Below are 24,415 nucleotides of genomic sequence, written 5' to 3'. Positions count from 1 at the left end.
GTGTTTTAGAAACAGATTTTCCCTTCTTTTTACATCAGCTCGGCTGCTATTTCTTTTACCTAAAATAAATGTAAAGTCATGTATTTGTTACAAAAGCAACATATCGTTAAGCTGATGTGAACACATTTTGGGTGGTGGAGTGACAGGTTAGCGCACAAGCATGCTTAAGGGAAATGTGCTTGGCAGACGCTTCCTGGGACTGGAAAAAACTTGGTCACAAAGGTTAGGTTTTTATATAAACGACTGTCCAGGCACTTTATGTGCTTCCATAACTTAGTGCCATTTCATTTTATTGGTTTATGAGGTTTAGTTTGTTCTTCTTTGGTGGTATTATTTTGTTACTAAACAAAATGTGCATGACCCAAGTGCATGTCTGCAGAGCTCCGAAGACACTAGTTCTTTTTCCACCCAAAGTTCTGAGTGGTTTACAGAAAAGTTACAACATTATATTAAAAAAATAAAAATAAAAATCCTGAAGTACAATGACAGTAGATAGTCCATCTTGAATCCTCTCCAGTTCTTATAAAGCACTTCAACTCCCTCTGGCCTGGAGAAAAGTCAGTTTGCGTCAGTTTAAGGCAAGCTTCAAAAAACTGCAAACTTTAAAATTTGCTGCAAACTTTAAAAAAATCGCTGCAAATCAGGACCACGTTATTTGCAGTGGAAGTACTCCACTCACAGAATTTATTCCCCTTATTTCTTTTGATTGCTCTTTATCTTTCTTCCTTCCAGTGACAAAAACACTCTTCTCAAACACCTTTTGTTTGTAACATTTCCACCTCCACAGACAGCTGTATCTTTATATATATATATTTTTTTTTTGTTGTTGTTGTTGTTGGCTTGCCATTTCTTCCTTTAATTCATAAACATTTTAACGAGTTTTGAGACCACAATCCAAATTTCACACCATACTCCTTATTTTACTTCAAACAGGATGAAAGATTTTAAAAGACACTTGTGTTTAAATTGATGAACACAACACCTAATTCTTATCAATGCCTATAAATACCTAAAGAAAAGGTGCAAAGAAGATGGAGCCAGGCTCTTTTCAGTGGTGCCCAGTGCCAGGACAGTAGGCAGTGGGCTCAGACTGGAGCACAAGAGGTTCCCTGTGAACACCAGGCAGCACTTCTGTGCTATGTGGATAACCAAGCACTGGCACAGGTTGCCAAAGAGGTTGTGGAGTCTCCTCCTTGGAGATTTTCAAAAGCCATCTGGATGTGGTCCTGGGCATCCTGCACTGGGTGGCCCTGCTTGAGCCAGGGTTTGGACCAGATGGACCCCAGAGATCCCTTTCCAGCCTCATTTCTTCTCTGGCTCCATGACATTCACATCAGGAAATCTCAAGTGTCTATCCCTATCTATTTATAAACCTCTCTAAATGTCCTTGCAGCTATAGTCAGAGTTTTTCCTGACACCCACCTCCACCCCCATTTTATTCTTAATAACAACAGATTTGGACAAAATCAGGTATAAAATTAAAAAAAAAAAATCATAATTACGGAAGACTTGTTTTTTTTTTTAAATCTTCCTTTTTACTGATGCCTCCTGGCACATAAACTGGAAGATAAATAGAAAGCAACAAAATTCATAAACCTAAGTACACCTTCAGGCAGCTACTGACAACCAAACTCTTAAGAGAATGTGAAGAAAAGTACATTTAACAAACAGTAGCATTTATGAGACCTTCCAGGTCTTTGAAAACTGATCAGAAATAATGCTTCTGAAGCCTGAATTTATTCACGAAACTGAAGGCATTAGTGACAGATTCAGATGAAGGCAATGTTATTTCTTCATCTATAGCTGTATTTTCAGCTGGTGGCTTCCCACAGGCAGCTCTCATTCAACAAAATCTATTTGGTGATCCATATTCAAATAAAATATATTTAGCTTCTTAAACAGAAATATTGAGTTCTCATGTCACAACAGAAAGGTTAGTATAACGTGATATTGATTTACTCAAGAGGCATTGGGATTTAAGACTAGAAAAATGGAGCTGAGTTCAGCTTCCAACTGCTAACCTGCTCTGAAAGAATAAATTGGAGCACGTCCCAGGAGCCCCTTGGGTTGCCCCATGAAGGTGGGACACAACAAATCTACAGCCCTTTTCATCAACCCAATGTCAAATACTTCTATTCTGCACAATGATCCTGCACAATCTATGCTGACACATTTTAGTTGGTGAATAAGAGCTTCAGATACCACACAATAAGTAGTATCTATTTGGGCAGGAGGAAACAAGGCAAACTATGATAAAGCCAACAGTGAGGCAAAAGACCACCCCATGTTCATGCCTCCCTTTTATTTCTGATAAAAGTGCCTTGCCAAAAGGAAATAACGTTGGCTTACATACACCATTGCAGTATGTATTGGTCTGGGAAGTGCAGGAATTGCTTTCATCCTCATACTTCACACCACATATTTAAACATATATATAATTTGATTGCAACTTATGTCAACATGGAATTGGCTTACTAATCATTACACCTCAGAATGTGATCTCTGTGCTTCTTTTTTAAAGGAAAATCTAGCTGGTTGCTGTAAAAGTTCAGCCTGTAACAAAGTTAGCACAGCTCACACAGATCACGGCAACTTCTGCACAGAGTGAACCTGCACACCAGCAAATGGTGTATTTTGAATGTCTTCAGTTCCCTACAGTTCCCTACAGTTTAATCTTTAGTCACTTACTTTTCTCATATGGACATTTAGAAAGTAATAGTAAAAGGGAGGAATCAATACTACTCCTGCTTTATCTTTTTAATAAGCTAAGTCACATATGTAAAAGTTCTCTTATTGCTTGGGCTGACGAGACAGAGAGATGTAGGACAGAGCCATCCATTAAAAGCCTTAGATGATACCTAACCCAGGTAAAGAAAGAAACTAAACCCATTTGTTTCTGAAACTACGTACCACATGCTGAATTTCCCAATGCTACTGCATAGTCACCAAGACACACTGTGGCTGGCAAGAACAAGAAATTTGCTAGAAACCTTCTGCAAATGAAACCCAGCTGCTTAAGCACAATCCCAGATGTCTCTTACACTGTGTGGCTTTGATAGATTAAATTGAGCATAAGAAAGAGATGAAATATTTATGAAAATTAAATTTGCAGGATGCATGTCAGTAAGCCTGAAAAACACTTTTTCGAATGAAGACAGGAAACCACATTTTTCACCCAACCAGGTTAGGGTAGGTTACAGCAGCAGTATTCACATGAGCTTCTGAGATGCTTATGTTTCCTGTAGACTGCTCAGCTTTTATTCAAACCACTCATTCCAGAAACAGCGACCACAAATCCTGGCTCTGACACTGGTGTATCAAGCATTTATAAACAACGTACACAAACGAAATACTATGTTTTGCTCATTATCCACTGAAAAGTTTCGTATTTTGAAGGCTGGGAAAGAGCTCAGATCACATACAGTGTTCTGTGTAACAACACTGTGCCCTGGACACAGAATATTGCTGGAATGAAAACATCCTCATGTAACATTTAAGGGAATATTTTCAGATATTTAAGCAAATTAATATAGTCTGAAAGAGACACTTTCACACTATTTGTTCATCAAAACTTCACATTTTCCTTGTACTGGCTTCCTAAGAAGAATTGTGAAAGAAAAACTCAATCTGGTGAAAGAGTCACAGCAACAGAAAAATGAATTAAGATAATGTTTACAAGCTATAGAAGCACAAAATACCCTCCCTTTTTCCAGTGATACACATCTTGCATGAAACCCCCCAAACCAGCAAACATCTCCCTGCATGGTCCAGATCTTGCGTGTCCCAGCAGATCTGTTACCACAATAGCATGTGCTACCAGTGAGTAGGATGAGGTTTTCATTTCCTAGCCATTCCTACTTTTCATCACTTTGGAAGCAAATGTCTTAGAGAGGGTGGTGCTCTCTTTCACATGCTCTTCTCTCTCCTTTTGGGGTTGAGAAGCCCGGAAGAGGATTTTAGGGAGTTAATCCTTCTGATAGTTTAGCACTCAATTATTTCAAAATCCTGCCCAGTACAAATACCCATTCACATCAGGAATGGTGACTTAGTGCAAACAGATGTGGTCTTCTTAGCAAAGCAAAACCAATACACAACAGTAACATTTTTTTTCTGTGGATTAATAATAACAGAGCTGTGGTTCCCTGTGTTGCTCACTGAGTATGGCTTCAGCAAACCAGAGACAAATCCAACTCTTCCCGCTTTCCTTGTGCTGCTTGAATACCTCCTGCCAACATTACAAGGACACAGGATGAGCCACAACACTGGAAACATCCCAAAGGAGATCTGCAATTTACCTGAAGAAGCACAGCAAGCAATGCTTCCCAAACTCTCTTTCGAAAGAGTAGCACAAATATTCTATTTTCTTTTCATTGGATGTTTATACACTAGGAAGTGAGGATCTTTTATGTGCTAAGCTAATTTAAGGCCAGATTTCAGCAGAGGAATGACGAGTTCTACTTACATTAACACAGTGTCTGAAGCAACAGTCTAAAAATCTGCTGATAGAAAATATTAGGCAGTATCTTCTTACTGTCAGTTTGCAGCATAAAATACTGAAAAATAGGAGAGTTGCAAAGAGAAGTTAGTAGACTGATAGGACTGACTTTCTTTTAATCCCTGGTCTTGATAAGCAAAATGATATGCTAGTGCTATTATTTTTTTCAAAGAGTTAAGCCTCCACATCTGCCAAGTACTCAAGAAAGAGAGCAGTCCTGACAGTCTCAAAAGGACCGTCTCCATTTAAAATCCTGTAGGTGTTTGGAGGGACCTGCTGGGCAAACACTTCATGGTTACTTTGGTTAATAAATGACACATCTTGTTTTGGTCCACTTAAGTATTCTGCATCCTAGCTACGAATCTGGGACAAATGGCATCCAAAAATTGTAAGAGGGAAGCATGTGCCAAACTGCAAAACAAGCCTGGCCTTCAATCCCAGTATCTTTGTCAAGGCCAGATAGCTGAGGACCAGACGCTCCGGGACTGATAAACTCCTGTTCAGAACAAGTGGGTGCAAAGTATGCTGTGTGTGTCCTGGGTTGAACCGCAGCTCCTAGGAACACAAGGAAAGAGGGAAAAAAGGAAGGAAGACCCAAATGCTGCTATCTTCCCTGCAGGTGTGATGCTGAAGAGATCGGATTTTGAGTGTCTGCGATGCTCACCACAGGTCACTTTTATTGCTGATTAATAGCGAGAGATTAATAGCTGGGGATACCACATAATAGCTGCAGTAAAAAACTCCTGAGCACACTGTCATGGTTATGCATTTAACAGCTGTGTTCATACTCGCAGTGCATTTTGCCATATGGCAACCGGGATCAGCTTACACTTAAAAAAATGACTTTAGATGCATGCTAAGCAACGGTACTGCACCTCTACCCCTAAAGCAATGCTGCCTTCATGCTGCATCCTTCAGCTTCGCACCAGTCAAATGACATCAGCTCGTATCTTCCAAGCACAAAAAGAAATTTAGCTGCAAGGTTCGGAGAGTTAGAGCCCATGGATGAGCACCAAATATTGCAGTTGGGAGGCAGCAGCCTGGCTCTTTGCCAGGTGACAACTAGACCAGCAGGTGAACACGATTTTTTTTTTTTTTTTGGATTAAACTGAAGTGCAGTGCTGCCTGCTAAATCCCTTGAGCAGCGAACTGTGTGACAAGTAATTACGCCGAGGAATTTTGTTACATCAGGTTTATGTATTCACCAGATTGCAGCTATAATTAACAGTTGTGACTACTCAGAGTCCCTGTGGCTCTGGATCTGCTGATTGTAAAGGCTGATGTGTCACTCTGCGCGCCGCATGAGGCTGAAGCACACCAACAGAGAGCACTACAGGCATAAGCATCATCCTGCTTGTCTAAGAAACAGCAGGCTCCTGCACAGTTTTCTCCAACTTTCTCTCCCCATTTTTCCATAGACACTACCCTCTTGCATTCAGAAAGGTTTGCCTATGGTTTCCTTTTAGCAGTTTAGGACCAGCCTGTGACCCGCTGGGAAGATGCCTGTCTGCACCAAGGACAGTATGGGACAGTGGAGAGGATCCTGTGTACATCCAAAAGGGAAAAATGAGGGGACCAGGACTCCACCCATGTAAAGCTCCATTTTTACAGTATCTTAAGGCTTGCATATTATCCCACATACAGAATTGATTCAGCTATGCAATGCCACAAGGAAGTGATTTGCGGAAAACTCAGCTTCCCCTGCTTCATCTATCTTTTTTTGGATCAGATTATTATTTTTATTTTTTGATCAGACCATAATCTTTGTTCAGATTATGGGGCAGAAGAGACTTTAAAAAAAAATAAATAATATTTTTTTAAGAAGCTGTTTTGGCAAGGGGAGCTCTCGTCACCTGTTTCCTCAGTAGCACAACCTTCCCATTCGCATCATTAAGCTTAGTAAGCACTTTTTCTCAATCCTGAATACAAGATCTGTGGTTCCATCTGACCTTCCTCCATTGGTAGGATGAGTCTTTGGCCTCAAGTTTAGGAAAAAAAAAAAAAAAAAAAAAGATTAAATCCAGCCAAAAATACCCAACAAACAACTAGAAGATAAAAAAAAATAGTAATTGCTGACATAGGTAAAACAAATGAAGTCACAGGTTTGGGTGGGAAGGGAGCTCTCTCCATCCAAAGATGGGGCAGTGACTTGTCACCAAAATGGAAGAAAGAAGCATCAAGTGGATTTCGGCAGGGGGGTTGCCCTGGGTGGTCTTACGTCATGTTTCCACTAATGATTTAGGCATTGGAAGCAGGTTTGCTTACAGAAACTTCAGTTACTGCTGGGCTAAAAAGAACTGGAGGATAGTTCTCAAGAAACTGGACAAGCGAGCAGAAAAACCTGGTGTGCCATTCAGCCAGGGTAGCATAACATGCAGGCAGTATAACGTAACATGTGCACATGCGATGGCACAAATAAAGAAACAATTTGCCAAATGACCCTCCGCTGAAAAAGGATCTGCAAATTACCAAGGTTTACAAGCTGGACACAAGAAAATGATGTCAGGCCACCGTGAAAAAGGCAAACACTGCGCTGGGGCATGCAGACAGAGACACAGCCCAACAAGCAACCCTCCTGTGCTTGCCAGCCCCCAGGCAGTGCAAGATCCTGCACTCAGCCCTGGGTTCTGCATGTGTAGGTTTCCCTGTTTCCCTACACCCAGCGCAGATACCAATGTCAGCTGCAGTTCTACCCTCAGTGCGGAACCACCAGCATCTCCACGGGTTATTTCCAGACAAAAGGTAGGCTCCACAGCCTAATCATCTCCCTACCGTGACCACCTTGTGCGGAAACAGGAACTTCGAAGGGAAGGAGTCGAGGCATCTGCTAAGCAAATTGAAGTTAGAATTAATGCTGCTTTAGAAAACCTTGCACTTGGCCTGAGGCACGTACTGAATTACTTAAAGGACCTCTTAATTTGATTTTAAGCATGCTTTTCATAACAATTGGCCTTGAAACTGCCTAGAGCAATGGGACTCTGACCCATAACCCAAACGGCAGGAGAAAGCCAAGTGTTACAGCCATGTGAATGAAAAATAAATAAATACATTAGCAATATCATTTAACAGCGCAAAGTTTTGCAAGATTTTTTCCAGAGTTTTATCTCCTAAAATTATCTGAAAGCACGCAGCTTCAGTTGCTATCACTTTGCCTCTCTTTCATTGCTGAGAGGACTTGTGGCCAGCCTCTACCCCCTGTCCAGCCCCTAGGAGGAGGGCATGGAGCTGGTGAGAGCACTGGAGGAGGAAACCTCACTGTTTCCCCAGCACCAGCCCCTCTCTGCAGAGCCATGCTGGCAAACAAGAAGCATGCAATCCTCGGAAAGGCAAAAATCCCTATGCTGAACAGGCCACTAGTTACATTTGCAAAAGTTTGTACAAGCGCTCAAAAATCAAGTCAAGATTTGACTTCTGACTGATGGGAAGTTAGGAGCACGTTTCCAGTGCAAACTGAGCTCCTGGATTTCAAACCCTGCTCCTGGGAATCTCTTACTGACACTTGCAGCTACAGTGTTGGTAAAACATAACATAGAGGATCTTGTCTTTTGGAGTAACCATTGAATGCTGATCTGTGCATTGAGAATTCAGCAGAGATGCAAAAATCTTAGTTTCTTCCAGGCAGGAGGAGAAGTTTTCTGTGCACATCCTCCAGCAACCCACTGCATTTCTTTTACATATCTTCACCATGCCCTCACAGATGCTTGTATGTCAGAATACATCTGATTGCCTTCAGGGTCAGTCATCACACTGAGATTCCTGGTGTCTTTAAGAGCACATATTTCATATATATTCATATATATGTGTGTGCATGGTGTGGATAATTTGTTTGTCAAGGGATGACATGAAAAAAACTGTCAGACCACTTACCCACCAAAATTTTAAAAGGGAATGGAGAAGCTAATAAAACTCATAAACGTTTATGGCCAGCTCCTGGTTTCGGGGGAGCTGTGCACAGCCCCAGCTGCACTCCCTGCTTCAGCAGCAGAGGGTGCTGACGGAGTAGCGAGGGGTCCCTGCAAGAACATCCACTGCCCCTCAGGTGGGACAGCAATTGGGTCACTCAGCCAGTACCACTTAGGATGAACAGAAGCAGGGAGGGGGTTTCCAGTAGGTTTGAAATATCACTGAGAGCTTGCATGATCTGCTTGTGCTGTGCAGAAAAGGGCAGCATGCTCACTGCTGCGCCTCCTACACAAGCTTCAGGAGTGGAGGCTGAAAATGGGTGAGACACTCAGTCAAGAATCAGCCACAGAACATCACTCTCAGTGCTTAAAGAACTGAAAATCAACCAAGGATGGCAGGTTTGAACCTGAATGTCACCACTGACGCTCAGTACAGACTCCTGCAGCCCCGAATCCTGCTCCCAGCAGCTCCTGGAGCCCAGCTGCTCCCACGGCCACCCTGACTGCTTCCTCCCACAGGGAAGCCTGCTGGACAGATGGGCTGCACTGGGGCACTGCTGGTTCACGTCGTATCAGGAAGCCAGAGTAAAGTCATCTGAAGCACCAGCAAAGCTCATGCTGGATACTGAAGGATCGTAGGTGAGGTCACGGAAAGTTTAACTGTTTAGCAAATGCAGCTGACTAATTAGTAAGGGAAAAAAAAAAAAAAACAAAAAAAAAAAACAACTTGCTTGTACATTTTCCTTTTCAGATGCAATACTCAGCTTAACTGCTTCCTGATGAAAACATCCAAGCCAAACCATCAAACGTCTCATTAAATTATGTGTGACTTTTTGAAAGATGCTACGTTTAACAAAAAAAAAAAAAAAAAAAGTCTCTTCAAAGAGCAGTTTACTCCTCCCAACGAACGTGTACGTGAATGAAGCACACCTCTATCAGCAGTTTGCAAAGCACAGAAAACATGCCATCTCGGAGGTTGCCTAATGAACTTGTTTCCAAAGGTGGCTGCTGTAAATATGTTCATACGAGTTCAATCTCCAGAATAAAGCCACTATGATTGCGCCGTCAATCAAAATCCCGCCTTATTACCGTCTGTTTACTGCTAAGAAGTGCCCCCTTTTCTTACTAGCTAAGTCATTTTTTTTTTTGCTTCCCGATGGGTAAATATGGCATTCTCGGTCATAATTAGCATGATGCTTTCCTGCTCGGACGGCAGCGCGAACAAGTTGGCTCTTCCCACTGCACACAACGCCTGTTGGTCTTACAGCCCGTCCTCCAGGAGGGGAGCGAACAAAAAAAGAACCCCGGCTGCTGACAGAGGTGACGAGAGAAACTTTTCCGAGGCGTAAGCGAGCTTTCCGCGGGAAGATTCAATTCATAGCTTTCCCCTCCCTGCACCCCCACGGCCCCAAAGGACCCCCCCGACCCCGCACCTACCTGCAGCCTCACGCCGGGGAAGCCCCGGCCCCGTCGCGATCGGGGGTCGCGACCGTGCTGCTGCGCCGGGGCTCTGGGCAGCCGGGAGGGAAGAGGAGGAGGAGGAGGGAGAGAGAGAAGGAGGAGGAGGAGGAGGGCGAGGCAGCCTCCCCGCGGCTCTGCCCCGGGCGGCGGAGCGAGGACCCGCTCAGGCGCTGCCATCCATCCGCGCTGCGCCTCCGGAGCCCCCGCGCCCCTCGCGTTGCCTTGGGAAAATTGAGTTTTCAGTCTCTCAACTCTTGCTTCTTGTGGAAGAGCCCGCAGCGTGACCCAGCTCCTCACCCCGCAACGAGTGCTCGCAGCAGCACAGGGATGTGCCCCGGGCTCCCCAGCAAAAGGAAGGTGATGTCCCAAAACACTGCACGCAGCACTACGACCTACGACGGGGCGTACGGACGGGCACGCTAGGATAGACACTGGCACCGAGCAAAAAGGAGGAGCAGGGCTCATTTCACATTTGCAAATTAACTCCATACCGATATGTAGTAATTGTTAATAAAAACACTCATTTTTGCTCTAAATGGATGAGAATAGTAGATTTATTCACTTGTTTTTTACTATGCATGCTCAGCTTGGTACTGGTGCCATGTTCCCGTAGCTACTGGGAGCCTGGCAGCCAAATTTTGGGGGAGATCCCCATCCTGGATGATGCTCAGCAAAATGGAAACAACCTCTTGCAGCAGCTGCCTGTCACTTGTCGTGCAACGTGTAGTAATAGCAAGGCAAAACTCAACTTTACGTAACTAAGAGTTATCTGCCCGAAGTGTTCATCAGCCTTGCCCAGCCGTTGTGAGCATGGTGAGCATTACTCTCGCCTTCCCAGTGATGTGGGGTATTCATTTTCTCTTTCCTCATCCTCTTGTTTAAAACTTCATTGCTGGGTTGATTGATACACCATTTGGCATTTACAAACGTACATCTCTATGCACAGAAATGGAATACATCATTTACTGGAATATAATTTTTCTGTCTCTTGTGTTTTCATTAGAATATGTAGCAATAAGTCAACATGTTAGTATCTAACCTATTTATTTTCTAATAGGAGTCCTATTACAGATTTGCTCCACAGCTGGTATCAATTTTCATCAGAAAAATTATCTTAAAGTTCATATTTAATGTAAATGCTGCGTTCAAAAAAAGAAAGCTTGATGTGTCCTTCCCAAGCTCCCATGTAAGCACAACAAAACCCTTAGAGCAATGTCTTAGCATGTGATAGCACCATTTAAAATGGTGATGACACCATTCTATTACAAAAACAAAAAATCCCTAACTGTCTCATGCCATACATCTTTCATCAAAAGCTACAGAGCAGATCTTTCCACATACACCTAGCGTAGGATGCCACTCCTTCAGCTTATCAACCTTATATTATCAACCTTTCAGACTGCAAGATGCACCAATATAATTATTTTGATTTTATCATATAATTATTATTATATTACACCTGGGACAGATACCACAAAGCCCAGTTGTGAATATAAATGACTGGATAGATTCAGAGCTGCAAATGTCTGAATTTGGAAGGCTGTCATTAAAAGTATGGGGAATCTAACCAGGATGCTTTTAGGATGGCACAAAAAAAAGCAGGCTAATGCAAACCTAAGCATTTAAAAATCAGTCTTTGATCCAAGTTTGTATCTGTCCAGAGAACTAAGTAACAAGAGTGCAGCAGTGATGGAAAGAGCCTTAAACACATCTGGAAAGCTGAACCATGGCTGAGAAACTGAAGCCAACATGTCTTGGGACATGGTTAACCAGCCTGTTCCACTGAAGGAAATCAGAGATCTGGAAGGAGGAATACAAAAATTAACAGAGGTGGAGCACCTCTTAGAAGCAACTGGCTTTCATCAAGCTCTTTTTCAGCACTAATCAGCGGTGCCTAATAGATATTTGTTAGGGTGCTGATGGCAGGAGGACTCTTTCAGACAGTCAATGATGTATTTGCTTAAATTACATTTCATTGCATATTCATACAAGATACATGGCTATCAAGTTGCATTTTTCCTTGGGGCAGTGGTCAAAAAGAAAGAATAAATTACTTTAAGATATGTCTTGATTGCTTTTAAGGAAAAAAAAAAAAAGAGAGAGAAAAAGCATTATATGTGTGTTTGAGGCACAGTAGTCATGGATGGGAGGACACATGAGGTTTCCCTCCCAGCCAAAACTCGAGTGTTTCTGACCTTAACATGTATAATACTGCCCCACTCAGCTGAGCAAAGATGTGGTACCTCAGTTATGGGAAGCAAAGGAAAGAGATGGATTGCAGAGAGACATTTTGCTCATGTTCTTTTGATGCCTTCAGAGCTCAAGGTGTGAGCTGCAACTAAGCGATGTTTTTTATTGTACATTTATAACAAGGGGCAGAGCAATCCTGTTAATATTAGAGCACAAAGCAATATGAATAAATAAATGAGGCAAGCAATAATGTGTTATAATTACAAGACTTTTAGATGGGCTGTTAGTGTTCATGGAGCTTCCCCTCAGTCCTGGGAAATAATTCAGCATTATAACATGTATTCTTTGCATAGGATACAAGCAAAAGTACTGCAAATTTTTGTACTGATAGGGATGTTGTATTTCCAAAACTGGAAGGAAAAATTTCAAGATATCATAAATGTGGAAAAGATATTCCCACATCATAGGGGGTGACATCATTGTTTCCATAGTTGTTAATGTCATCAATGATGTAACTGTATCTTTGATTTCTTCCTGCTAATTATGCTATTTTTTTAATATATTCTGTGTTCTGCAAAAGCTCTTTGCCCATTAAAATACTTCTCTAAGCCAAAGCACAAATAAAGTCTAAATTAACAACATTTCACTGCTGTTGCTTCCCTCCCCCCCCAGTTCAGACAACAATCCAGCATTTAAACTACAGTAAGTAATAGCCGCAAATGGAAGGCTCTCCCTTCATATGAAACCTGCTTACTGATGCTTTCTTCACAAAAGCTGGCAGAAACAAGTTCTTTAAGACACTATTCGCTAATATTTTCACTTGCTTTGTGCTGAAACATAGCATCCCTATTCACAGAGCACAAACTCAAAAAGAACAAAAAGATGCTTTCACTCTACTTTGAAAAATTGGGGCATTCAAACCCAGGGGTAGGCAGACAACAAAAGCCCTGACATGCTTAGAAATCTCTGAAAAGACTCTTAAAAAGATGCTGGAGAAGCGAGTTGAACATCTTTTGCACAAATTTCTTCCCTCCCATTCCACTTGCAGGGCGCTCCACGATGCTGGGCAGCAACAGCCCCAGTGCACGGGGACACCATCGCCTTGCAAACAGCCCCAATCCCCCTGTGGTGTGGCTGAAGGAGCCCTGTAGTATTCCAGGCACGTTTTTTCTCCTGGTTACTTTTTTTTTTCTTTTTTTTTTTTTTTTTGGTGGTAATGTTGTTTTGTTTTGTTTTGCAGAGATCTGCCAAAGTTTGCCCTCTGCTCTGTCACCTCCCCCCAGTTTGGAAAGGGTAAAATGGGAGCAAGAAGGGAGAAAATCCCATAGCTTGTCCAAAGCATGCAAGGTTGATTTGTGTTCTCACTTATGGGGTATGACTGTCACTGTTGATCTGCTTTCAGGCCTAGATTACATGTGATAAGGGCTGACCTTATTTGAGTATTCACACATTATGCACTCATGGAGAGCACGCTGGACACAAAAGTCCCTCAGATGTTCTGGGCATCAATCACGCTCACAGCGTGGAGGCTGCCAAACTTTTCTTCCATTTAGCTTGGGAGAGGAGAGAGTAGTCCAAGACAGACTTAATAAAGTTTAAAGCTGTGCCACAGTATATTTGGGGTCCATTGTCTTCTAAAAGTGTGCTTTTCAACAAATTCTCTGCAGTTACCATGGACAACAATTCGTCTTTAAGAAATTTGGTGGGGGGAGACGAGGTGGTAGGGAGGAGGGAAGGTAAACAAAGGGCCTGCCAGCTCATTAAAAAAAAAATAAATAAATAAAATAAATCTATTTTATTCCACACGTATTTACAAACAAACAAACAAGTCATTTTTTAAAAATAATTCCTAAAAATGGAGTCATTTCAAAACACATGAAGGTAAATCTCAGCCTTAGGAATACATGAACCTATTGTTCATCACACATAATTTTATGCAAATACTTTTAGATATTTTTCACATTTTTTTTATTCTTTTTACAATGGATTATAAGCATAGCTAACCACCGAAACGCCTAATCTGTTGTGATGACTGACACCTCTGTTTAAGCTTTCCTGATTTCATGAGAATTACAACTAGTTTGCTAAACCTTCTGTTTCAGTCCACACGTTTATTTTAAATTATGACATGCAGTCAGTAAGAAATCAGAGCACACAGCAGATGATGCATGTGCTGTTCTAAAATGTACTTAAGAGCAGGGCCCAACTTAATTTATAAAGTCTAAATTCTCAGGGAGTATCATCCTTACAGACAAAACAGACTGTAAGCATTCATGTAAACAAATAGCCCTTCCCCCCCATCATATCTAGCTCTCTCAGACATGATTTATTTCCCATATCTGTAGACAGCATGAAATGACTCTTCAAACAAGGTATGATTTGCTTTGCTTGTACATGCTTGTTAACTCTGAAACCTACTTACACCATGGAAACGTACTTTCTTCTACAGCTGACAACTCCAGCAGTAATACTACGGGCATTTTTTGAAGGGCTGGAAATAAATAGGAAATGCATCCATCAGCCAAAAGGATGCTCTGAACAGTTAAGTGTGTTCTCTCTTTTTCAGTTTTAGATGCTGTCATTGATGGAGTGCAGGTTAAGAGATCTCGATGTTCGTGGTATAATGTATCTCATCATGGGAAAGCTCTGTGGCTTATCCAAAGTCTCCCCCCCCCCCCCCCTTTTTTTTCCCCCTTCCTAACTTAAAACTATTTCTCAGTTATGTGTCAAAAGGGACTGATCCTTGAGAAAAGGAAGGAACAGCACACTGCCAAGAGAGGTGAAGAGACCTTTGGATTAAACCAGGGGAGAAATATTTTTCTCTTGAGATTTGAGTACTTTACTCTGAAGGAGGTGGTTTTCAGACACAAAAAGATCTAGTATCTTCCAACAGAAGGGATAATATCCAAGGTGACAGCATGAAAAAATCTACTACCAGCTTCTCCAAATTTCCTCTTAAGCCATTCTCAGCAGTAGGTTGGACAATTTCAGGAGGTGTGTTTCCTAATGATGACCTGCTGTGGCTGTGCATCAAGTGTTGCAACACATTCTTTTTAAAATACAAACACCAAACCATCAATCTCACCATAAATTGGGGTCAGGGTATGGTATGGTTAATGCTAACTAGGGTCAGGGTATGGTATGGTTAATGCTAACCAAGTACTGAGATTTCAATCCATGTTCTGCCTATAAAGCTGAGCTAAGGCTTAAAGCAAAGCATTCAATATAAAGTTTGTGGCTAGTGGCATTTGGATCAAAGTTTTAAAAAACAATCTTCCTTTCTTAGTAATTGGTTCTACACAGCCTAATATGTGGTGGTGTTGTTTTTTTGTTTGTATTTTGGAGGGAAGGGTAAAGATAAGTCTATTATTTTAAGCCCTTTACTATAAGCTTTAGTATATGCTTTTAATCTTTGGATGAAAATAAAGGTCATTTTTGTTGTTGTTGTGTTTTTTTCTCCTTTTAGCAATATGAGCATACACACAAAGATACACATATAAGTGCCAACCCCATTAAAAGTTCATTTCTCTGTTTGAAATGCATTACCACATTATAGAATAAAGGCACATTTTTCAGACAATCTGGATCAAAATCTAAATGTGCAAGGGAAGAATGCACCTTCACCTTTACTAAAGCTTCTTGCTCGACCAACTATACTTCAATAAGGAGCCAGCATCGTAAAAGGAAAGCATCTATTAATGAAAGTTAAAGGAGTTTGGATGCATCTGACTAAACTAGAAACATGTACGTATAGTGTTTTGTCATAGTCTGCCTAATCTTACAAGGAGAACTTGCACAGAAAGACTTTGCACTTTGCTGCGCCTAAAAGTTACGGTTTTGTAGGTAGACATGTTTGGAAGGTTTTTTTTGGAAATGTGTTATTTATTTATTTATTTATTTATTTTTGTTGGAAATGCATTTTGTTAGAAATGTTGAATTAATCTGAATCAAAGCTTCTCAAATAATGTCATTCCATTTAGTTTCTACTTTACTTATGACTTTTATAACAGACACTGGGTTAAGAAACACAATCCTGAAAACAAGAGGTATGGAAACAGGTCTGTCCTCCTCCACCCCAAGCACTATATACTACATCCAGGGTGCTCACCCTGACCTTGGCTTTTAAATATTATCATCCTTCCCATGCACCCTAAAGTCTGGGTGGGAGCCCTCACAAACTGGAAGCTGAACACCTGAGCACAGCATCACAGTACATTCACCTCCATTATCTAGCTTCTGATCTAGAGCAGGCCAGTGTCCAGATGTCTCAGACAGTGGCAAAACAAAAACTCACCTAGCTACAAAAGTTAAAGGCATCCCCAAAAAGTCATCGACCACAGCAGTCTCTGAACGGACATGCTGGATCAGGCCAACTGCTTGGTTAGTCCGTATTCCTGTCTCCAATAAAAGGAATTTGCTTTTTATTATATTTTAAACGCATCGCTTTTTAATTTAATTGGGATGTCTCCTGTCTTTTATTATGTAAAAGGTTAAATGGAGGAATCCAATTTGCCTCCTCTTTTTTTTTTTTCATGTATTATTTTATTTTCCTCCTTCTGTCTCCTCTTATCGAAGTCCTCTCTAGTTTGCCCCCAAATTTTCAATTCCTCTCTCCTGAGGAAGATGGTTCATCTAGCGTTTTAGTCACTCACCTATTCCTGCTGCACCTTTTTATAGGCTGGAGTGGTCAGATACAAACGTCCTAGAGAGGATGTGGCACTGAGCGACACAGCCACTTTCAGAAGCCAGCTCTATCTGTTTGGCATCGAATGCTTTGTTTGCTTTTCTCACCTCAAAGCAGAAGATTTCATTGACTTGATCAGGAAGATAAGAAGGATATTTTTTGTACTCAGAGTTAATTTAACACAGAGGAAGTATACCAGGATTTCATATTTGACAACATGCAACTGTCAAAGATACTTTAACCCACCTAGTCATATCACTTCAGCAAATGTCTCTCAGCTTTTCTCGATTCTTTCTGATCTAAACGGATTTAGGTAATTACTTTGTCTTTCTCTGAAGTTGCTCTTTCCTCCAAAGCTTAATATATCCAAAAATGATTTCCAGAAGTTGCTTATCACTGCCTTCCTGGTTAACACAGCAGAGCACCATGCCTCCAAAATCCTCCCCAATTCTCCTTCCCCTCTAAACATACTACAGAATAAGGCTGCAAGAGCACAGAATGCTGAAATCAACAGCGGATGATGGTTAGGCATGATGGTTGGGTACGGAGAGGAGAGGTCTGTAACTACCCTAATGCACCTCAAATAACTCTCTTAAAATCATCCACATAGTTTTCTCAGGGCTTTAGTTTTCCTCTCTTGTAGAGCATGCATTAACAAAGATATAACTATTGTGCATGCAGCTTCTGTGGACCCCTTTACAGTACCCAAGGTAGGAAGAGGTCCTCCTGGTCACAACAGCCAGGCTCCTGTGGGAAGCTGAAACCTAAATTTAGCCCTCTGGCCTGGCTAGGAGAAATGGATGAAGATGTTGCATGGTGCCTGTAACGCTAGCCAATGCAGAAATTTGAGCACATGAAACACCAAGTTTAAATGTATGTCAATAAACCACTCTGTAGTAGACTTTGACTTCTGTAACCAAGAAAAATTAGGTAAATGGGTTTTAAGCATGCATAAAAATAACAGATAATGTTTTTATAAAACGGATTGTTCTCATCAAATTATAGCGGGGTCTCTTGGCGCAATATTTAGGTTGGATGTTAGGAGAAAATTCTTCACTGAAAGGGTTGTGCAGCATTGGAACATGCTGACCAGGGAAGTGGTTGAGCCACCATCCCTGGAGGTCTTCAGGAAACGTGTAGATGAAGAACTTAGTAGCATGGTTTAGTGGTGGGCTTGTCAGTACTAGGTTAAAAGTTGGACCAGGTGATCTTAGAGGTCTTTTCCAACCTAAATGATTCTATGAGTATCTTAGTAGTATCGTAGTTTCGTATTTCCAAAGGTCCTTTCACCACAGTTTGCATTTCAGTATCCTAACTGTTCTCCCAAACAAAACATGGAGAAAGAATTTTTTTTTATATATATATATATATATTTTTTTTTTTTCTCCAAAAAACTGCATTTCTGGTGGATTTGGAAAGTGTCCTACAAATTCAAGACAGGTATCTGCCAAAATAAATCCAACACTAAATACTCACATAACAGATTTTGTTCTTACAAACCTCTTACTGGTTAACCATTTCCAGCTCAAACTACCTTTTTTTTTTTTTCCTCTTTTTTTTCTTTTTTTTTTTTTTCTCTTAACTGAGCAAAGAAACCTGTCAGTCTGTTTGCAATCACACTGCTCTAGCTTGGACCTCACAGCAGATCACCATGAGGAACCACACTGCTCTTCGGTACCCAGGCCTCCTAGGAGATTAACGCCATAACACACACCCACTATTTATAACTTTCCTTCAATGACAGGTGCATGAAGACTACAGAAGTCACCGAACGCACAGACAGTAATTGCATTTTGTGGCTTCAACTCTGCAAAGAGCACAAGCAGTACTTGTCATTGAAACATTCTCATCTGTACTTGCAGGTTTACCACAAGCACATTATGGAATAACAGGAAAAAGAAAAAAAAAAAAAAAAAAGAAAAAAAAAAAAGCCTTTTTCACTCCATTGCTACTAAATGTTGTGTGTTACAACAGAAGACACATCAAAACCTCAAAGCAATCTCTAACAAGACATGGACACAGTATGACATCTCTGAATCACATCTGACTGCCCTGTTGAACTTGAAGGCAAGGAGAAACATTTACGCTACACTGGGCTAGTGAATTTTCAAGTAGTAATTTCAGTATCGATTCTGTAATAGTACAAAAAATAATTATACACTTTAAGATAATTTATTTCAACAGTAGCCCCCCTCTCAGAGGAAGGTTTTGTTTGCTGGCTTGAGTTTTCTTAGCTAACATGAATACTAAATATAAGGAAACTTGGCTCTGCCTCTTTAAATAAGTAGACAGCTTCTTTAGTTCTTCAAATTCCTTCACCTGTCCCCAGTTACACAGCACAGCTGCTCGGGGGTTTAGGATTTTTTGTGAAGTAACAGTTCATGATAATCTCGTTAAATCCTTTCTAACACTTTCCAGTTCATACAGGATTTCCTTAGCCCGGGTGAGTGTAGCGAGGATTGGCTGTTTAAACCATCTCGTTAAAAAAAAAAAAAAAAAAAAAAAAAAGGCACCCAAACCCCTCCTCAAAGAGCAAACCTCATCAACCTGAAAGTGCAGCAGAACCAAAGCGTTGCTCAAAGCTGGAGCAAATACAGAGATGCAGCAGCTCTCTTTGCTGTCTGTCTCTGCAGCTATTAAAAACAAAAACAAACAAACAACAAAAAAAACCCACAGCATTTACAATATAATCCTTAATATCTCCTGCGTGTGAAATGAATTACATGCTAAATGTATTCATTTACCTACAGATATATTTGTTTAAATGAAGAAAAATCTCTCAAAATCTCTCTCCCTGCATGCACTCATCCATCTCAGCCATTCACCAGATGGGGAGAAGAGCCTCCCCAAAAGGAACAGAGTGAAACAACAGTGGCTATTTATAGATACGCCTCTTATTAGATCTTCCAAACCATGCTATGGGTGTCCTGAAACAACTGAGGGATTACTGAGGTCCCTCAAGGAGAGGGATCTCCATTGAGGAGAGCTCTGGGCCCAGAAGTCCTGGTGGTGAGCAGATTTCAGTGACACAATAAGAGCGGCAGTAGGAAAAGTTGGGATGTCTTAAATTGCTCTACAGGGAAACAGGAATGATTTTTAGGCTTTATTACAAATAAAAATAAAATAAGTTACAGCACCAAGTACTTCTATCCGAATGGTCAGGTTTTCTTTCACTGTACATAGTCTCATCATTTACAGTTTAATAGGATTTGTCCCTATTTACATGCACTTAAATGGCAAATGCACATTTCCCGTTCCAACAGCCAAAAAATACTTTTTCAGCTTGCCTGCCTAAACTCATCCAAAAGGAGCAATGCAAAACATCCAAGACAGTTTAAAGTCTGCAAATAGGAGAAGGGGCTGGCCAGCTCAGGTATCTGGATAACAAACATTTTCAGGGGCTTTTCAGTGGCTTAAATCCAGGACAGCTCTGCAGTGATTTATTCATCTCCAGCAGCTCTAGGGTGGCCTGTATAAAATTAGCTGGTAAGCACAAACCGGGATCTCAGCGGGCACGTTCCCCACCAACAGCAGCAGTAACCCATGCTCCTGCTGGCAGTCGTGGTAGAAAGACCCAGGACTGAGGACATGCTGTCAGAAGGAACAAGGTCCCACGGCAAAGCATTATGCTAGGATTTTGCAGGATCAAAGCGCTGGTTGTCTTATTTAGCCTATAAATATATGTGTCCCTTTTGATGATTGCCCTGTTTGCACTTCGAATAGGCATTAAAGGCAGTTTTTAAGGGCTGTGCAGAATTTGTCTTTCAAACATGTGCCCTTCAGAGCACACAACACAGGCTGTTTTGCAGCCTAAGTTCCTACTGAAGCTCACATTTTCTAATCCCATAAAATGAAAGATGCCTCTACATCTCAGTATGGAGGGGAACAAATACCAATGTGCTCCCTGTTCAGAATAGGTCTCATGTCTGGGACCTCCTCGATAAGACTTTTTGCATTGCTGGAGCACCACATTTAAGACGGACTTGGTTACAAATCTCCACACTATGCAAATCTCTATCTCTTTCCACCAGCTGCTCTGCTGCAGGGCACCAGTACACTGCTCTGGCCTGCAGGCTGGAGAAATAGTACACTTCCCTAAAATGCCATGAAATACAATTAGTTGTATAAGCCTCATCGGATGGGGCAGCAACATAGTTTTAGTTCTTGCATGCTCTTAACCTGAAGATTGCAAATCGACGTCTTGAGCTCCCACGCACTCGTTGCAAACAAAATAAGTGCTCGTTTCAGTCAAGAGAGACTAGCACCACAATTATCACCCAAGTCATAAGATGCTGACCTGACCTCAGTCATAACTGAAAGGGCTGCCCATAATAATTGCTTGACCCTTGGCAACTCCGACACCACAAAAGGAGTTTTGCCCAGTCTCCGAAAAGCAGCGTGTGCCTTACACCAAGAACATACGGACATGCTTATGCCATGAAATCACATTAGACTGGCACAAGCCACTCGGCAGAGTATTAGAGGAGGCTCTTGGGAACTCATTAGACTTCCACCGTAAAGTCCCAAACCTAACAGAAATTGCAATGATTTTTTCCTGCCTCCAGTGCAACTCCATCCACCTTTGCAAGGCAGAGGCTGAAGTGTGGCACGTGCACTTTTTCTTTGGCTGGGATGATCCAGCAACATCTGTACAGTCACTTCACGTGCTGAGGCAAGTCTGGTACCTTCACTGTCTCTCACCAACCTAAAGCCATCATGACTGTGATAATTCTCAAAGTCTCAAAGAAAAGCCAGAAGCTGATGGGAAACATGAGATCAAACACAACCAAAACATGAACCCAGAAATGCTGCTTTCTTTCTTGAAACATTCCCCCTTAACTTGAAGGGATGTGATTCAGAAAGATGTCACATTTTATTCTCTCATCTCCTATTACATTCACTCAGGTGAACAGCGTAAGTACCTCTTGCATCTAAATTCACTTCTGCCACGTTTTTCATTATTTTTGGTTCATCTATATTTTTTGTATGTTCTATGTAGGTACCTTCCTTAAAATGTGCTAATTTAGTTCTCTGCCTGTAGATAATACATTAACCTCAGCACCTGCAAATGCTCAGATGGAAAATAAGAAGTAGACACTAGAAGCCACATGCGTATTGAAAACATGTAGCTGGATAGTATCAACATGACACTGGGTTAGTAGATGAAAATTAACCTACATTTCTGTAATATCATCAAATAAATCAACCCGCTAATAAAAGGAAACACATTTCCATAAGAATATGAGTGGTATCCAAGTAACAATTCCACAATGATACAATTTCAATAAAAGAATTACAATAGACTACTCTTTTTATTTTATGTTTTTTTTTCTCTCTAATGTTGGGTTGTAATTCATTGTTGTACAGGCAGCTGAATATTAACTTACAGCTTCTGTTCTTTGTCTTTGTAGTAACTAGGAAACACTTTCAAGGTCAAATCCTGATTTTATTACAAAGAAATCCACAAACCAAATTTTTAAAGTTGAAGTTGCGTCGTTGCCCTTTATCTGGCGCCTTGTTCCTATCTTTTTATCAAGATATGGAAATATCAACAAAATCTATAAGAAACCGACTGCAAGATTGCCAAGGGTGTGGAGGAGTGGGTAACACAAGAGAAGCAGATATACTTGGACATACTGCTATTCTGTGACCAAAAAAGGCTAATTTGCTGCAGGACCGCAGGACTTATCAAAGGCATGGCTATAAGAAAAGAGACATTTAATGAGTCAATGCTTGCATGGAGCAACCTGTGTATTATTTAAATATCCATTTATAGTCACAGTTCTTTAAACTGCAAGAGTGTGAAAAGTAGGAGAGTCATTCTTAAAAGATAAAATGTGATCTTCAATTACCTTGTTATGCACTCCTATGATGTTCTGTCACAACATATCACACACTGATGTCATACGATATTACAAAATGATAGCATATAATCAAATTGCAAGCAAAATGAATTACATTCTAAGAGGATTTTTCATATACAGTTAAGTGTCTGTCAATAACCACATTTCTGAGCTTTGGATAGATAGCATTGGTGCCTGGAAGGGAACAGTACGCTGTATTGTCCGATTCCCCACTAATGCTTAGTTTCAGTAATTCAGAATTCATTCTGAATGCTAAATTCATAGCAGTCACTGAATGTAAAGCTTGAAATAACCCTACCCTCAGAATGTGAAAAAAGCTTTTTTTTCTCAAATTTGTTAGCAAAAGAAAAATAGGGGGATGGGAAAGAGAGAATCAAGATATTGTTCCCATTATATAGTATCTGTGCAAGGATTATTTCAAGTTAGAAAGCTACCAAGAAATGCAAAAAAAAAATAATAAAATAAAATAAAAAAATGACATGTTGAACAGTAGTTCCTGCTTCCCATGAAAGCCATCTGTTCTGTGTATGTACATGGTTTGAAAGACATTCCCGGGATTGTGTCAAGCCAAAGGAATCCCCACTAGAGTTACAGAAATATAAACTCTCTTTACACTGGCAGAAGGGCTCTAAAATGCAGCCCCAAAGACACGTATACGACGAGGCGCAGAACTGTAACAGTTCTGCTGCCATACCATACATTATGCAGGATTTTCTCATCTGATATTATACTATGAGAACTGAAACTTTAGCAGGGATAACACTGCAATACTTTGAATTAGAAATTCTTCAGATGAGTATAAGGCGAGTTCTCCATTCCTCCCTATTGCAAAATGGCACCATCACCCATTCTCCCGTTTGCAGCTGACATGAAAAAAAAAAAAAAAAAAAAAAAAAAGCCTGGAAAATATTTCTGAAATAGGATTAATTCCATAGCATGATTTTTGCCATTACTGATTTTAATGAGGGAACATGGCAAAGTTTGAATTAAATACTTGTTCCACACTCGTTCCCAAACTCAGCCAAACATTTCATGGAAACGTGAGTCTAAAAACAAAAGTATAATAATTAATACTCATGTAAGAAGGACAATCCTTCCTGTTCGTTTGACATTTTCACAATCCCTATGTCTATTATATGACTGAGTTTAAATTGCAATTATTTTTCCTAGGGAGCAATTAAATACTGCTACCAATGTTAAGCATAAACACAACTCTAACTACAAGCAACGCTCAGATGACCAGCTCAGGTTCAAAGGTTCACTGCACATGAATATCCATAAATACCACTGACAGCCTTAGCAGTATAATGAACTTTGCAGCAACTCATGCAGGCAGTCTACACAATACATGAACATAATGCCCCTAACCTTAAAGCAAGAAACTTCCAAAAGCAATTCTGAGCAAGTGTTACAGCCTGAGACAGTGTGTTTAAGAACTACTTAGGAAATAGTCCAACGTGTTTTTTTTGATTTTTTTTTTTTTTTTAACTGTTTCTCTCTGCTATGTTAATGTGTTTATTATTTTCCACATCATCCTGTGGAACCACACAGTAGAACTGAACGAAACATGAGCTGTTCATAAGGACGTGCAGTTCCACTGAATTGTCACACTAATTAGCAGTGTATTCGTACCTCCGTTAATTTAAGCACACAACATTACAAATTACATACCCTTTGCTTTTTAAGGAAGCACATAATATTTTATCTTTAAGATGTTTACATTTTTTTCTTGCAAACACTAGCCACTGTACCACACAGCCTCACATAAATAGATATTTCTGGCATCTCTTTAAATATACTCCCTGTTCCCAGCTCCAAA

At 40.8% G+C, this 24,415-nt stretch overlaps 1 protein-coding gene across 17 annotated transcripts in view; it reads right to left on the bottom strand.

The window, feature by feature from the left end:
* BMPR1B (bone morphogenetic protein receptor type 1B) overlaps positions 1-24,415 on the bottom strand; it is a 260,808-nt gene that overhangs the window by 66,936 nt on the left and 169,457 nt on the right. For 2 of the 17 annotated variants that reach the window (XM_084516977.1, XM_084516974.1), the window contains one exon: positions 4,463-4,553. The exons of 14 other annotated variants lie outside the window; for them this stretch is intronic. The gene's annotated coding sequence lies outside the window, so the exon portion shown is untranslated. Of the gene's footprint in view, positions 1-4,462; positions 4,554-9,834; positions 9,927-24,415 lie in introns of those variants that run through there. One more of the 17 variants, XM_084516970.1, reaches the window with a different exon arrangement.

This window comes from Aythya ferina (genome assembly GCF_964211825.1).
Source record: "Aythya ferina genome assembly, chromosome: 4".
NCBI lineage: Eukaryota > Metazoa > Chordata > Aves > Anseriformes > Anatidae > Aythya > Aythya ferina.
This window is presented reverse-complemented; position numbering and strand designations above follow the sequence as displayed.